Source organism: Equus przewalskii, chromosome 6 (genome assembly GCF_037783145.1).
Source record: "Equus przewalskii isolate Varuska chromosome 6, EquPr2, whole genome shotgun sequence".
Taxonomy (NCBI): domain Eukaryota; kingdom Metazoa; phylum Chordata; class Mammalia; order Perissodactyla; family Equidae; genus Equus; species Equus przewalskii.
In genome coordinates, this window is record NC_091836.1 from 28438671 (window position 1) to 28454651 (window position 15981).

The 15981-nt window shown below is 34.8% G+C and overlaps 1 protein-coding gene across 7 annotated transcripts in view; it reads left to right on the plus strand.

Moving 5' to 3' along the window:
• ARHGEF12 (Rho guanine nucleotide exchange factor 12) overlaps positions 1 to 15981 on the plus strand; it is a 140972-nt gene that overhangs the window by 20527 nt on the left and 104464 nt on the right. The gene's annotated exons all lie outside the window — the stretch shown is intronic.

Here is a 15981-nt window from a genome sequence, read left to right on the forward strand (position 1 = left end):
TTATACAAGAAAAATAATGCAGCATTCCAATCAACACATCCTTACTTAAAGAGAAGGCCTTGGTCTTGCATTTAAAAATTGGCAAATAAATAGACACATGTATTTTAGATTGAAATGAAGTTTAAAGTATATATGAGTGGTTTTTTTAAACAAGTCCTTACTTTAACTGCTGTTTTCCGTTAAATGACCAGTCACTAGTACCAGTGCATTGAATAGGACACTTTTTACTGTATGGCTAAAGGCATGTCATAACTGTAGCTGTGAGGAGAAGGAAACATGAAATGCCTTTTTCACGGCCGCTGTAATGACCATGTTACAGCTGTGCTAACTGTTAGTGTTCCTATTTCCAAGAATGCTTTACTTGCATTTAATTTTTAATTTTTAAAATTTAATGATAGTTTGTATTTTTTGTCTACTATTGCCTTCTATTTGTGGCAAATAATATTGACTTTTTATTTATAACAGCGAAATAAAGTTTCCTTTTGAAATGAAAGTAATGTTACTGAAAGAAAAATGTTAATTAATAGTTCAGGGGTTATGTGACTGTGGCAAATCATTAAGGAGGTGCTTAAGTATGGGAAACAACAGCCTACAGGTTTATGGCAAGTTCCTTAACGTGAGTTCAAGACCATTCACTACTTGGTCTTTGTCTAACTTTTCCAGCCTCTTATCTCACCACTTTCCATTATCACAGATGTCATATTGATCAGCGTAGGGACTGCCTCTCTTCAAGGACTGAGCCCAGATGGGATGCAGTAGGTAGGTAGTAGAGAGGGAATTTGATAGCTCTGAGGACAGTGCTTTGGATGGAGGAATCATGAAACTAATTTTTCCAGCTTTACTGAGCTTATCTGTCTCATTTACTTTTGTGTTCTCAGTACCTGGAAGACAACAGGCAGTAAATAGTTCAATAGATGAATGAATGAACAAATAAACCCGGATAAAAGGTATAGTGTCATAGCATAAGGCATAATTTTGGATACCAAGCAAAAAATTTGAGAAGAATCTCTGAGGCTATGCCTTGCTGTGTCAGGAACTTCATCTTTTTTTTTTTTTCCTTTTTGTAATTGCAATTTAAATAAATACTTAATGCTAGGGAGGATTGTGGTAAGGCAGTGTCTCTTAAACCCTGCAGTTGAGCATGTAAGTTGATTTAAACTTTATAGAAAATAATTTGACAGATAGCTCAGAAGCCTAAGAAATACTCAAACCTATTGGTCTAGTAATGCCAATTTTGGTATATATCTCAAGACATAAAGAAAATAAAGATTTAGTTGCCAATTTTTATACAAAGATGCCACCCACACCATTATTTGTTTTAGGGGTGAAGAAGAACCAATCTAAGTCTGGTGCCTCTGAAGAGGTAGACCTAGAAATTATAGTGGCAAGGAGCTCCCAGGAGACCAGTGTTAAATTACTGTATGACATTTGATAGAATATTTTATAAGCACTAAAGACATTTTCAAGTAAACCTTAATGGGAAGGTGTCCATGGTATGTGAAAGTAGGAAATGAAGTTTCAAATATAATGCCAATTATGTTTGAAAACAATACATGTATAATGCTTAAGCAAAAAGTCTCCCAGGTGTACTAATTTTTAAAGCGTTTCTGGGTTGTGAGATTATGGATGATTTTTGTCTTACTGCATATTTGTCTGTATTTTCTAGGCTTTCAACAATGAATATATATTGCTTTTGTAATTAGAGATGTTTTGTTTTTGAGTGAAAACTCTATGTGGTATTTATTTGCATACTTGATTTTTATTTTAATGAAAAACTGTAGTAGTAATCTTCTGGGTGACCAGGGACAAGTAATTCTTGAGACAAGGAGTGCAGTTTAGGAGACTGATGGGAGATATGAGTGGTTCCTGAACTAGGGCAGTGGTGGTAGGATTGGAGAGGACTGTAGTGACCAGTTAGATACAGGGATAAAGGAAAATGAAGGATCTAGGGTGACCCCCGAGGTTCTGGATGTTTAATGTAAATGTGAAGAATTTGAGATGGAAGTTTGGCTCTTAAAAAACTGTTTTCTCATTTGGGGGTATTTAAATTTAATCAGATAATTAACAACTTCAGGTTCCCTTTTCCTTATACTTCACTTCTTTAAATCCTATATATTGTTGAAGATCCTGTTTCTAATTTGCTAAGATTGAGAAGAACAAATAGGTAATATGACTATGAGGATAATATGTTTCTGACATCTGTTACCCTGTGGATTGCCGGTCAGTGAACCTGGTTATCTCGATGAGTCTTAGTTGACTTGCTCACCAATTTATGTGCACTACTTCTGAAGTTGTATCTTAGTGAAAAGGGGCACCTCCCAAGTGGGAAAGAATAATTTTTAGGTCAAATTTTAGAAATTACATGTACCCCTGGTAGCACTTCAGTAACAATAACAAAAAGAGGCAGGAAAAAAAAATCCTGCCAACTATTCCTCTGTTGCAAGACTCTGGAGAAACAGTCAGTTAAAAACAGAAAACAATACCAACAGGATCTTTCTTGATGACCTGAAATTTAATTTAAATTTAAATGTATCTGCTTTGAGGGAGTTACATTAAATTTCTTTTTTGATCTTTTCATGATGCTGTGGGCAATAACATAATACAGTAAGTGCTCTGTTCTTGCATATCAAATATGAAGTTCCTTATTTTTCCACAAAAGCATTGGCTGATCTCGTCCTTTTTTCTGGCTGTGAGCACGGGTAAATTAATATGACCACATGACCACAGTCTGACTCCAACATCCTGATTCCAGTTTCCTAATTCTGAACTTGCCCATCTTCCCTTCTCCAAGGTCACATGATAGCATATATTCCATAGATGGATAGAAATAAATAGAAAAGAAAAAAATTTAACCAGTCACTACTACGCTGTGGCAAAGTAGAGCTGGGTACTTTTAAGAAGCTTAATTACTGTCCAACAGTCTTATTGCATCTGATTCTTTGGGCGATTACACAAGTAGGGGGTCACAGCATGGGAAGGAAAGAGCAAATGATTGATCTGTAATTCTCTTCTTCATATCTCAGAACTTTTGTGATATGTGAATAGATTTGAAACTTCCTATAGTTTTGGGGAAAAACATGTTGGTGGGAGTTTTTCCAAGGATTGTAGAACAGCACAAAAAAATCTATAATTTCTTTTGTTTATGTGCTTTTAATAATTAAAAAAATCTGTTGGAATACTTTTTAAATGATAAAATAAGGCCCAAAGATTTCATTGTGGAATAGAGAAGAAAACAATGTGGAATTTAAGATAGTATTCTTATATTTGGATAGCTTTTTTTTTTTTTTTTTGCTGAGGAAGATTCGCTCTGGGCTAACATCTGTTACTAGTCTTCTTCTGTTTTGTATGTGGGTTGCCACCACGGCGTGGCTGCTGACAAATGGTGTAGGTCCATGCCTGGGAACTGGGCCCAGGCTGCCAACGTGGAGCGTGCTGAACTTAACCACTAGGCTACAGGGCTGGCCCCTAAGTAGCATTTTTATTAAAGGAAATCAGCGTTTGTTTATTACCTGGTATGTCCTAAGTACTGGCCTAAACACTTATCTCATTTAATCCTCACAACATTCCTGTAAAGCAAGTACTTAGTTAAATTGTTTGTGAGGAAATTGGAGTTCACTGAAGTTCAGTAAGCTTCTTAGTGTCACACAAAGTCTTGAGTGGCTGTGCCAGATTTTGACCTCAATATGACCAATACTAAAACTCATGTTTTTTTCTGTACATTTTCCTTTTAGAAAAGTTTTATAAATATTATCTGGCTCTTAAGTTATTTTTACTTGGCAGTGTTTATAATATAGGTGGTCATTCTTTAGCTGCTGATAAAGTAGATTGGTGTTGTCCATGGTGTCTAGCTGTCTCCATGATAGCAGCATGCTGTTATATGGTGACTAATGACTACGGTAGTGTGCACTCAAATCTTTTGTTTTTAATTGAAAGTTTATAATAAATTTCAAAGATAAAGGAGAGCTGTTTCAGAACTGGTGCTTACTCATAAATTTTAGAGTGTTAAGTTAGTGAACTGGTGGTATAAGCCATTGAAGCATTACATTTATCATTTTACAGAGATTAATAGGAGTGATGCAGTTTTAACGGAAGTAGTATTCTAGAGGTATATAAGAATGTTTTATTCTTTAAATGAATTCTAAACTTAAAAAAGGAAAAAAATCTATGCTTTCTCAGTGTTATTCAATAATGGAAGTCTCTATTAGCTGCAATATCTAAGTTTTAAATTTCCTTTTCCCCCTCGTTTTGCTTCACTGTGAAATATTACAAGCATAAGACAAAAAAAGAATATAATGAGCATCTATCCACCTACTACCTAGCAGCATCTTTTTTGGGGGTGGGGATAAAAATTGCAGATAAAGTTGAGGCTCTCCTGTTTACTTTTCCCTACTCTCCTTCTCTTCTCCAGAAGTAAGCACTAATTTGGTGTTTATTGCTCTCATGTGTGTTTGTATACTTTTGCTACATAGTTATGGATCTTCCAACATTATAGAATTTTTGGGGGGACAGATTTATTTAACTTTATAAAAATTAAATTCATGTTGGATATATTCTACAGCTGGAGTTTTTAAACTAATAAAATACTGTGAATGTGGCATGAGGTACAGATCGAGTTTTATTATTCCTTATAGATAACCAGTTTTCTTGCCCCATTTTTTGTACCATCTGTCTTTTCCCTGTTGATTTGCAGTGCCCTCTATTTTGTGGATTTCTTTCTGAGCTCTCTATTCTGTTCCATTGGTTTATTTGGCTGTTTCTATACCAATACCAAACTGTCTGGATTATTTAAGCTCTATGAGCAGAGTAAGTCTCCTTACCCAGTTTTTCTTTTTCAAAATTTTTATTGCTGTTCTTGACTTTTTCTTTTTCATGTGAATTTTCGGATCAGCTTATCAGGTTCCATAAAAAGCCCCTTGGGTTTTTAATTTTAATTACATTGAGTATTTAGTTTAGTTTGGGGAAAATGAGCATCCTTATGATAGTGTTTTCTGATACATGATCGTGGTATTTTTTTAGAAATGTCAGGTCTTCTCTTATGTTCTTCAGTGATAATTTGTAATTTTATCCATAGAGATCTGAAAACATTTTTTGTCAAGTTTTTCCCTAGATACTTTGATTTTCACTGCTGTTATGAATGGTTGATTGGTCTCTCCCTCTTCCCTCTTTCCTTTTTTCCTTCCTTCCTTCCTTCTCCCTTCCTTTTTTTCTCCTTTCCCCTCCGCCATTGCCATCTCCTTCCCTCTATCTTCTTGTCATTCTTTATCGTCTAATATTTTAATGTTATGTTTTCTTGGCTGGAAGTTCTATTTAAGGTATTATGATATAGAGGAAAGCATATGGGAGTCAGAATTACTGGGAATCCCAGCTGTCTCCCTCAAGGATGATATGATAATTAAGTCAACTTATTTGTTCTGTTTTTTGAGCCTAACTCTCCTAATCTATATTGGGAGAATAATATTTACTTTTATACTACTATGTACCTCACAGGATCAAATGAGATTTGATTTTTTTCCTAATTAAAAACTTGAAAAAAGGAGTTATTTTGGTAGGGGGGTTCGCCCCAAGTCAGATTATAGATATTTATTAGAATCATTACTATTAAAGAAAAATGCCTTCAATATTTAAACTTATTTTGACTTTTAAAAATTACTTATGATGGTTATGCCCCATTTTCACAAAAAGGATGTCAAGTGGTTTGTAATACAGAACACACACACACAACCTAACCCCTGTGAGGGTTAATACAGCTGTTGCGATTAAGCTGCTCTGCTTTCCGGATGCTGTGGGGAAAAATAAATCTGATTTGGTTCTTGGTGGCTGTATTTCCTACATTGTAACAAAGAAGCCCAATTTTTATTATTTGCCATAAAATTCATAAAAAATATTATTCAAGTGAGTTTCAAGACAATACTGGGGACAGTGTCTCCTACAACAGTTTCATAACAATTTATGAGCAGGTTTTTTTATGTCTTTTCTAATGACCTTTAATAAAAAACTGAGGGGATAATGTAAAACGTGACTCACCAAAACTGACTTTGGATGGATAAGCTGCTGTTATTTAGGTATTTTATAACCCAATTTTTAAGGCACTAACTTGGATTATAATCTAGGGAAGTGGTACTCTAAACTTTTTTGTGTTACCTTCATACTTTTGAATATTGGAATTTTTGGTGCCACCCTTAAAACTACTAAAACTTTTAAGAGAACACTAGATAACTAATAGTAACCAAAAGGTAACCTCTACTACAGTAAAAATGCCTTATAAATTACAGTAGAATGTACAGCTCTCTCCTTTTTTAACCAGTCACCATTAGCCCCACCATCTGGGTTTCAGTAGAATTGTTTACTGCTCTGATCTACTCTGGTAATGTTTTCTGTGTATTCAGGAAGCAGAGTTCTTATCTGTTCTAATAGATAGACCATCTTTAACATTGGCTTGATATTATTTCATGCCCCTAAATTACAGTTATTTGTACTTCACTGCACACTGTCATACACTGCCGCAGTACAAAGTTCTGTCTAACAGACTTTTCTCCCAGTTGATTATTAATCAGTTAGCTTTGCAGGGTTCGGTCTGCTCTCAGACATATCTTGATCTTCCCTAGGCAGGTGAGCAGTAGAGTAGAGGAATCCTTCCTTGGTTAACTCCTTGCATTTGAAAGATTTATTTATGGAAAACTGAAGTTTGTTTTTTAGAGGTAAGATAGGTGCTCAATTTTTGTGGGGTTTTGCCCCACAAAATTTTCCAAGTTTTTGCAGAAATAGTGTTTGCAATTAGATAGGTCTGGTTTCAAATGCTGTCTCTACCATTTGTTGGCTGAGTGACCTTGAGAAAGTTACTTGGCTTAACTTAGCTTTTGTCTCTTTATCTGTAATACCTATTATAATATCTACTTCAGGGGATTTTTAACAATAGTTGTCTTGTTTTTAATTATTGTAGCTGGTTGTGAGTCCTATGCTCTGTGACTGTACCAAATTCTATTGTATAGCTGTATACTTTATTTAACTAGTGAAATAATGATGAATAGTAGGACTTTAGGTGATATTTTCCCTTCTATGTTTCTTTCCCATATTTTTTTTAATTTGCAACTCTTTTTTTTATAGTGGTGGAAATAAAAAACATTTTGAGAACAAAATTAAAATATGAAAAATGTATTTTAATAGTTAATAGTTAAATGTCTTCTCTTTATCGTGCTTCTTTTAAATATAATCTAGTGGCTCTCATTAACAACTTCTGCGTGGTGCCTCCTGTGTTCTCCTATGATCATTTCAGAGTGTAACCATTGTTCAATGTAGGAAAGATGCTATGACTTTCAGATAATGCTTTTTATCGTAAAAATGAATTGCCTAGTTCCTAGTTTTTTATTGTCTCTAACAGTTCAGTTTTTACATTCCTGGAATATTTTATCCTTAGGTAGAGAAGAAACATTCACTCCTTTTGATTTAATCATCTATAAAGAGTAAGGAGGTACTTTTGGAGATAAAGTTGGATTATTCTATATAGCTAACTGTTATGATACTTGATAAAAATAGCTTCGTTGAACTACTGAACATTTCTAGGTGATTTTTCTGTTCAACTCCAAAGGTTTACAAAGCTAAAAATCAATATCCTCTTGAGGTTTCTTAATTCAAGAATACAACATATCCAACACAGTAGAAATTACCTGCCAATATGCAAAATTAACCTTGTGAATTTTGGTATAACAATCTCAGTCCTCATGTAGTTACAAACTTAGGAAAAAAAATTTCTCAAAGCACATCTCTTTGAATAGTGAGGAATTTATGATGGTTTTAGCGAAGTATATGCTTTATGAATAACCAATTACATTGACTCATGTAAATTAGTGATTCAAATCACTAACATAGCTCTATTAAGTTAAATCCACCATACAAAGCACAGATATTCCAGTCTTTGAAATTTCAAAAATTTTTGGATATCAACCCTGAATTTTGAAGGACACAGTAATAATGTGCTTTTACCCAACTGAGTCTTTTTCACACTTGTAAAGGAAATGAAAGAGATTGGCATTTCACTTTAATTTCCAGTGATGATTAAGAAGGAGAAGATTTATGACTTAAAGAGCTGAGAGAGAAGACTTGGACTCAAGCGTGGTCAGAACGATCGTGTCCAGTCCTGTCCCTCTTCCCCCATAGTTAGCCACTGTATTTCTCAGATTTTAAGCAAAGTTAGTCTTCTCATCATGGAAACTGAACATTCATTAATAACTGGTTTTGCTTTGAAATTTATACGGCAAACACCAAAGACTGAATTGTTGCTATAATCCACGGGAGTCTTGAGATTGACGTCAAAACACCAGTACAGCTGTATAAGCAGGAGGAAGAGTATTTTTAACATCCCTGTTAGATCATCTTTTGCCCTTTTTTTTTATGCTTTCTCTTCTCTCACTAAATAGTAAAAAATAAAAAGAAAGAAGAAGAAGCTTTATAATATAATTTTCTACCAAAGTTATAATCATGTTCTTTAAATTAGCATTCATACAGTCCTTTTCTTGATTCCCTTCGCCTTGTATCTTTCCTTTCCTTTTCCTGTAACATTCTAAGTTCTCCTGGTGAGATGGACTTTTTAATTCGGTGGTGAGAGGGAGAGGGCTTTTTTTTTAAGAGTTTATTTTTTAGAACAGGGTTAGATTTATAGAAAAATTGAAAAGCTAGTACAGAGAGGAACGTGTACCCTATACTTTCACTCAGATTCCTCTATTAACATATTACTATGATATATTTGTTATAATTAATGACTGGTTCTTAATACATTATTAACTAAAGTCCAAAGTTTATTCTGATTTCCTTAACCTGTTGTCCTTTTTCTGTTCCAGGATCTCACTTAGGATACCATGTTACATTTAGTTGTCTTTTCTCCTTAGGTTCCTCTTGGCTGTGAAAGTTTCTCAGACTGTGACAGTTTCTTAGACTTACCTTGTTTTTGATCATCTTGACAGTTTTGAGGAGTACTGGTCAGGTATTTTATAATATGCCTCTACATAGGCATTTGTTTGATGTTTTTCTCATGGTTAGACTGGAGTTACCGGTTGTTGGAAGGAAGATCACAGAAGTATAGTGTGGTTTCCATCACTTCATATCAAGGGTACATACTGGCAACACAATTTATGACCTGGATGATGACCTCCTCACCTGGCCAAAGTAGTGTTTGTCAGTTTTCTCCATTGGTAGAGAGATGGAATATTCTGGTAAGATTATCCTAGTTAGGTAATTACTTGGGCTTTAAAGTATTGAAGTAAGTCGTCATATTGATATAGTGTTCATTGAAGTGTTAAATATTTTTCCAAATAATATGCCGGAAGTAAGAATTAAATTTTTAAAATATTCAACCTTTCAAGTTTTATTTTTGAAATAAAGGTTTATTTTCCTGCGAAATTCTAAGGATTTTGTGTTGATCTAAAGCAACAACGTAGGTTTTAATATTTTAGGTAGGAAGTTAGAGAAGGAAGTTTATCAGCTGTTTAAATTCTGGACCTATTCTCTTCCTTTTATCTTTTAAAAAATAGACTTATTTTGTGATACAATTTACATGTTATTAAAGTTAACTCGTGTATTCTGATGACCTTTGACGAGTAAATACAGTTTTAACTAACACTACTATAATTAGATAGACAGTAGTCCCCCTTAGCCATGATTCCACTTTCTGAGGTTTCAGTTACGGTCAACCACAGTCTGAAAATATTAAATGGAAAGTTCCAGAAATAAACAATTTATAAGTTTTAAATTGCCAGCTGTTCTGAACAGCATTATGAAATTTTGTGCGGTCGCACTGCTGCCTGGAGTGTCACACTCCTTTGGCCAACGTTTGCGTGCTGTAGTGTAGTCCCTCAGCAGCAGTCTTGGTTATCAGAGCCACTGCCGTGGTATCGCAGTGCTTGTGTTTAAGTAGCCCTTATTTTACTCAGTTCCTGGCCCCAAAGTCTAAGAGTGGTCATGCTGGCAATTCAGATATGCCAAAGAGAAGGCGTGAAGTGCTTCCTTTGAGTGAAAAGGTGAAAGCTATCAACTTAATAAAGAAGGAAAAAAAATCATATGCTGAGGTTGCTAACTAAGGTCTATGGTAAGAAGGAATCTTCTATTTGTGAAATTCTGCAGAAGGAAAAAGAAATTCTTGCTGGTTTTGCTCTCATATCTCAAATTGCAAAAGTTACACTGTGTAACTTTTATAATTTTTATAAAAGTTACATTTAAAATGTATATCAATATACATAAAAAAGTTTTTTATGTCATATATATATATACACACACATTAAACAGTTTTATAACTTTATAACCTACATATAAAAGTTTTATAACTTTTACACCATGGCTGTAACTTTTATCTACTGTGTTTTTCCTGTACTAAGCATTTATCCCAGGAAAAACATAGTATATATAGGGTTCGATACTATTAGCAGTTTCAGGCAATCTGCTGTGGGTCTTGGAGCTCATCCCCTGTGGATGGGGGACTACTGTAGAATGTTTCCATCACCCCAAAAAGTTCTCTCATGCATTTTTTCATTTAATCTCCTACAGCTGCTGTTCTGCTTTCTGTCACAAGAGTTTTGCCTTTTCTAGAATTTCGTGTAAATGAAATCTACCAGTGTATAATCTTTTTATGTCTGTGTTCTTTAATGCTTTTTCATCCAAGCTGTTGCATATTGTAGTACTCCGCTCCTTTTTCTTGCTGTATAGTATTCTACTGTGTGGCTCTACCAGTTTCTTTATCTATTTACCTGCTTATAGATATTTGGATTGTCTCTAGTTTTGGCTATTTTGAATAAATCTGAACATTTGGATATAAGGTTTTGTGATTGTACATTTTCACTTCTCTTTGGTGAAAATCTTGAAGTAGGATGGCTAAGTTGTATATATTTAACTTTATGAGAAACTGCCAAACTGTTTTCCAAAGTGACTCTCTTATTTTACATTCTCACCAGCAAGGTAGGAGAGTTTCGCTTGCTCCACATCTTCATCAACACTTGGCGTTATCACTCATTTTAATTTTAGTGAGTGTGAATGACAGTCTCATTGTATTTTTTACTTCCATTTCTCTTATGGTTAATGTGGTTTTTATGGGCTTTTTGCTATTTGTTTTCTTTCGTGAAGTATCTTTCCAGATCTTTTAAAAAATTGGCTTGTCTTATTGAGATGTAAGATATGGGTCCTTTATCAGGTGTTTTGAAAATTTTTCTCCCAGTTTGTGGCTTGTCCTTTTATTTCCTTAACAGTGTCTTTCAAAGAACAGAAGTTTTCAATTTTTTTTTTTTTTTAAAGATTTTATTTTTTTCCTTTTTCTCCCCAAAGCCCCTTGGCACATAGTTGTACATTCTTCGTTGTGGGTCCTTCTAGTTGTGGTATGTGGGACGCTGCCTCAGCGTGGTTTGATGAGCAGTGCCATGTCCGCGCCCAGGATTCGAACTGACGAAACACTGGTCCGCCTGCAGCGGAGCGCGAGAACTTAACCACTCGGCCACGGGGCCAGCCCCTCAATTTTTTTTTTTAAAGATTTTATTTTTTTCCTTTTTCTCCCCAAAGCCCCCCAGTACATAGTTGTGTATTCTTTGTTGTGGGTCCTTCTAGTTGTGGCATGTGGGACGCTGCCTCAGCAGGGATTGATGAGCAGTGCCATGTCCGTGCCCAGGATTCGAACCCACGAAACACTGGGCCGCCTGCAGCAGAGTGCGTGAACTTAACCACTTGGCCACGGGGCCAGCCCCCAGAAGTTTTCAATTTTGATGACGTTCAGTTTATCAACTTTTTCTTTTGTGTTTTCGCTTTTTGGATACTATCCGAAAAATCTTGATCTAATCTAAGGTCACAAGAATTTTCTTCTAATTTTTTCTAGAAGTTTTAGCTCTTATGTTTAGGACTATGATATATATCAAGTTAACATTTGTGTATGGTGGAAGTAATAGTTGAGGTTTGTTTGTGTGTGTGTTTGTTTTGGCGTATGTTCCAGTGCTGTTTGTATAAAAGACAATTCTTTCCCTGTTAAATTATCTTGGCATTTGTATTAAAAACTCAACCATCTATGCATGGGTCAGTTTATATTCTCTCTGTTATATTCTTTTGATCAATATCCCTATCCTTATGTCTTGATTACCTTAACTTCATCTTAAATCTTGAAAAAAGATAGTATAAGTCTTCCAACTTTGTTGTTTTCCTAAAAATTTTTTTGGCTCTTCTACATCCTTTGTATTTCCATATGAATTTTAGGATCAGCATGTCAATTTCTGTTTAAAAATAAACATGCTGTGATTTTGAGTATGATTGTGTTGAATCTAGATCAGATTGGGGAGAATCAGTATCTTAACAGTGTGAGTCTTCTGATCCATGAACATAATCTCAGTCTCCATTTATTTATTTTACTTTATTTTTTTCTCACTGATTTTTTTATTTTGGAAAATATGGTTATTTTTCATAAAAGTGTATTATTTACGTTAATTTTAATGGGTTAATTATTTTATTTATTTATTTTTTAAGATTTTATTTTTTCTTTTTCTCCCCAAAGCCCCCTGGTAGATAGTTGCATAGTTTTAGTTGTGGATCCTTCTAGTTGTGGCATGTGGGATGCTGCCTCAGCATGGCTTGATGAGTGGTGCCATGTCCGTGCCCAGGATTTGAACTGGCGAAACCCTGGGCTGCCAAAGCACAGCATGCGAACTTATCTACTCAGCCATGGGGCCAGCCCCATTTTATTTATTTTCATATTTCCTTTTTTTAATTGAGTAAGTTTGGTTTATAACATTATATAAATTTCAAGTGTACATCATTATATTTCAGTTTCTGTGTAGATTAAATCATGTTTACCACCCAAAGACTAATTACCATCCATCCCCCTAACACATGTGCCTATTCACCCCTTTTTCCCTTCTCCCTCCCTATCCCCTCTGGTAACCACCAGTCTAATCTCTGTATCTATGTGTTTGTTGTTGTTGTCTTTGTATTCTATTTATCTCACTCTCCATTTATTGAAGTCTTTAATTTCTCTTTAAAAGATTCTGTAGTTTTCAGTGTACAGGTCTTGCGTATAGTTTAACTTCATCTCTATTTTATGTGTTTTGAGGTTATTGTAAATGACATTTAAAAATTAATTTTTAATTTGTTGCTAGTATATAGAAATACAGTTTTTTTGGTATATTGATCTTGGGCACTGTTAGCTTGCTAAACTGATTAGTTCTACTAGGTTTTTTTGATTCCTTTGGATTTTTTACATAGGTGATTATTTTTCTCTGGTTGAAGACAATTGTACTTCTTTTCAGTCTGTAAACGTTTTCTGTGTTCATTTTTATTGTCTTACTCTTCTAGCTAACTTGTTAAATAGAAGTTGTGAGAGTAGATACATAGACATCCTATCCTTGTTCTCGATCTTAGGGAGCATTCAATCTGTTACCATTAAGTAAGATGCTTTGTGTTTGTTTTTTATAGATGCCCTTTATTAGTTTGGAGAAGTTACTTTCTATCTTAGTTTCTGAGAAGTTTTATCATCAATGGATATTGAATTTTATAAAATGCTGTTTCTGCATCTGTTGAGATGATCATATGTTTTTTTCTTTTGTAGAGTGGTAATATGGTGAATTATATTGAATTTTGAATGCTGAGCCAACTTTGCATTCCTGGGATAAACCCCATTTGGTCATTATATATTATTCTTTGTATATATTGATAGATTTGCTTTTTAATATTTTGGTGAAGATTTTTATAACTGTGTTCATGAGGGATATTGGTTTTTCATGTTTTTGTAATTTCACTGCCTCGTTTTGATTTCAGGGTGATATTGGCCTCAGGAAATGAGTTGGGCAGTGTCATCTGTTTTCAGAGAGAGCGTGTGTAGGATTATTTATCTCTTCCTTTAAATATTTATTTTCTGTAGTTATTATCTCTTCCTTTAAATGTTTGTGAGACTTCACCAGTAAAGTCATCTGAGCCTGGTGTTTTCTTTGTGTGAATGGTTTTTTTTTTCTTTTTTTTTTTGCTGAGGAAGATTTGCCCTGATCTGTGATTCCTTTTATTGGAGAATGATATATAGAAACCAAAATGTGGGCGCTCAGTGTGCTCGTTGCTGTTGGTGTACCATTGCTTTTAGACCCTCTCAAGGGGCAGGGCTAGGTAATACATGTATGTATACTAACCCATGTATCCACACATGTCTATAATTGTTTCTGTATTCATTTGTATATATATTAAATTAAACATGAGTTCACACTGCTGTCTCTGAGTTTAATCCAGTACCATAGGGTTTACTCTCGTCTTCCTTTCTTGTTTGTATTTCACTCCCCTATCTGATAGTGAGAAACCTGCATCCAGTGACCCCTTATCCATTAACTGACTTGTTCGCTTCTAGTGCACATGGAAAGCTATTTCAGAACTGTATACACACGAGAAACAAATTTTCCAATTAGAGCACAGTGTTTATTTTTGTCATTACCCTTACAATTTCCAGTCAAAACATTGTTTTCTAAAGTTAGTTAGGTCAGCTTTTTCCTCCACCCCTTAGTCCAGTTATTTTATACTTTATAATGCACTTGGATTCATTTGTCACAGTCCACCTTTCATCTTGGAATCTTCTGACATTCTGTTTGATGGCTTTGTTGTTGTTTGATCAGCATTCATTGAAATTTACTCTTGGTAATGTGCAGTTCTGTGGGTTCTGACAAAAGAGTAGAGTCATGTATCCACCACCCTAGTGTCTTACAGAACAGATCCTGCACTCCAAATGTTCCCGTGTGTCCCCTTTGTAGTCAACCACTCTCCCCACCCCTGATCCCTAGTAACTGCTAGTCTCTTTTTAGTTTTGCGTTTTCCAGAGTGTCATATGAATGGAATGATAGGAAAATCTTTGGATTTTCCATCTGACTTCTTTAACATAGTAAAATGCATTTAAGATTTCTCCATATTGTTGTGTGAATTAATAGTTTGTTCTTTTTAAATTGTTAAATAGTATTATTCCAGTGTATGGATGAGTCACAGTCATAGTTTGTCCATTTCCCCGTTGAAGGACATCATGGTTGCTTCCGGTGTTTAACAATTATCAGTAAAGCTGCTATAAACATCCATGCGCAAGTTTTTGTGTGAACATAAATTTTCACATCACTTGAGATTTCTGGGTCGTGGTTGTATGGTAAGTTTTATCACTACTCTGTTAAGTACTTGTAAACCATAAATTCAGCAAATTTGTTCTTTAATATTACCCAAGGAAAACATTACAGCTGTTAGTGTCTAGTTTAGAAAATCCATAAAATCTTCTCATCTGTCTCTTCTTTGGTTCTTCTTCTTTGGTTTGTTTATTTTTTACAAACTATATTTACCAAGATGTGGTTTCTTGGAAGCTGATTCTTCATAGATCATTAACTGTGGTTCTCAGGTTCCTTGAATTTGTTTATAAATTCACAGAACCCTGGGCTATAATTATGTGAGTGAAATGATTACTGGATTCTAATTTAAAGTTAGATATATTCAGATGTTTTAGGGACTGTGTTTTATAAAACAAAGAATGTATGTTTCGTTCATTACTAATTCATTGATCTCAGAAATTGTGTATGTGCAAATTGTGAAGTTGGGTTGATGTTTCTGAAAAGGGAAGTAGAGGCTAATGAGTCTTCCTAGTGTGGTAGTGCATTTGTTAGAGAGCAATGTTTGAGGCAAATTACTCTTTTCGCAAAATAAGATGGCTTCTAGGGATTAGATTGAATGAGTGTGTTCTTGTCCCTCCCTCATTCTACTGGAAGTGACATGGATGCTGGTTAACAGTGCCAGACATCGTAATGCCTGGGGCATAATTAGGGAAGGGAAGGGGAGAATTACAATAATCAAACACAAACAGACAGAGTAGCATGAAGAAATTTCAGTCCTCCCAGCCTTGCTTACAAACTTAATTAGGCTTATTGGGGCAGAAAATATTTTTCCTCCTCTCATTTTTTATCTGTTTCTCCTCCACCCCCACCTCCTACCCAAGATTATTTTTGAAGGGGTCGCACTACC